This window comes from Bison bison, unplaced genomic scaffold (genome assembly GCF_000754665.1).
Source record: "Bison bison bison isolate TAMUID 2011002044 unplaced genomic scaffold, Bison_UMD1.0 scf7180017853731, whole genome shotgun sequence".
Classification (NCBI taxonomy): domain Eukaryota; kingdom Metazoa; phylum Chordata; class Mammalia; order Artiodactyla; family Bovidae; genus Bison; species Bison bison.
This window is the reverse complement of record NW_011484304.1, coordinates 2,666,478-2,668,018: the sequence shown is the minus strand read 5'-3', so window position 1 is coordinate 2,668,018 and position 1,541 is coordinate 2,666,478. Positions and strand designations below refer to the sequence as shown.

The 1,541-nt window shown below is 60.0% G+C and overlaps 1 protein-coding gene across 1 annotated transcript in view; it reads left to right on the top strand.

Annotated features, from left to right (window-relative positions):
• The first annotated feature begins 769 nt into the window (after positions 1-769).
• TOX3 (TOX high mobility group box family member 3) overlaps positions 770-1,541 on the top strand; it is a 123,315-nt gene continuing 122,543 nt past the window's right edge. Inside the window, exon 1 of the mRNA XM_010855223.1 lies at positions 770-834. The gene's annotated coding sequence lies outside the window, so the exon portion shown is untranslated. The remainder of the gene's footprint in view (positions 835-1,541) is intronic.

Here is a 1,541-nt window from a genome sequence, read left to right as displayed (position 1 = left end):
TTGTGCAACCCGCTGGGCCATTAGGGAGCGCCGCTGGGTTGTCAACGTTAAATGGAGACTCGGGAGAGGAGACCAAAGCTTTTTCAGGAGGGGGGATTGGAGTCAACCCTGAGACAATGTAAGCAGTTGTTCCTTTCCTGAATACACACCGCTCTCTCACGCTGTCTCCAAACACCTGACTCTGCTAAGAGAAGGGCAAATACACAAACTTTCGCCTAATTAAAGTTTATTTTTTCCTGCTTGGTTCCAGAAAGATAACATTGGGCAAAGGTACAGACACAAGGTGTCACCAAGCCAGGGAGAATAGACGAAACGGAGAGAAAGTCCTGTGATGCTTGTCCGAAAAACTTCAGTCTGTGGGCCAGCAAAGTGTGAACAGGGATGAAAGTGTGAGTGAGTGTCAGCTAAAATATTTGTAAATTTCTCCCTTCCGGTTAGTTTCTAGTTAACCAAATTGGAGAGGGGGGCAAATCTCACAGCCTCTCCCTAACGTTCTCGTCTGCTATAAAATCCCTTCCCTTCTGCCAAGGCTGAGGGCCAAACTCTCAAATGAACCCGAAGCAAAGTGGAGGGTAGGGACGTGGGAGTGGGGTGTAAGATGCAGCTTAAAGAAAGAGAAAGAAAGGAAGAGGGGCTGGGAGAGTGCAGTGTGAGGAAGTCAATCACCCAGAACCTTTTAGGAAAATAGGGACATTTTCTCTCCTAGAGCAGTGAGTGATCCGCCTAGATCCAGTTACTCAAATGCCTTTCGAATATAAACAAGAGCAAAGAAAACACGAAGAGAAGCGACACGAGCCTGAACTCCGGAGCTTCAGGTCTGCCTACCTGTGAAAGGTCAGGCCCCCACCCCCTCCCCACAGGTGTACCCTGGCTCCCCGCTCTCGAGAGGTAATCGTGCAGATGACCTGCTGGGTTAGGTACCTCTGAGAGGAAGGGGACACTCGCAGGGGAAGGCAGAGTGCCGTAGAGGGACCGGGGGACCCACGAGAAAGGAATGGGGGCGAGGAGTGGAAACCGAGGAAAAGAGCGGTGGTGGGAAGGGAGTGGACGGCGCGTGGATGCTGATGACTGCAGCCGGGGGACCCAGGGCAGCGGTGGTGGGAAAGGGGTCTGGAGGGCCACACCGGGCACCGGGCTGGCCGAAGCGGCCGAGGAAAGGAGGGGAGCGAGGAGCGCTCCGAGGCAGCGGGGACAAAGAGGACCGGAGAGGGAAGGGGGGCGCGGTGGGAAGAAGAGGGGCCGCGGAGAGGGGGAGACCGCCGGGCGGGCGACCGGGCGGGTGAGGGCTGCGCGAGGCGCAGGGTGAGCGGCGAGGGGCCGCGCGGGGCAGGGGCCGGCGGGGCGGGGTCCGTGCGCCCGGAGGCGGTCCGGGCCGAGAGCGCACCGGCGGGGCGGGCGGCGCGCCAGCTGCCCGCGGTGGGAGGGGCGGAGCGGCGGCAGCGCGGGGAGGGGACCGGCGGCGGAGGGAGGCAGGAGGGGGAGAAGGAGGGGAGGGGCCGGGCCCCTTGTCTCCGCGGCTCCTCTCCTCAGTCCGCCCGGGG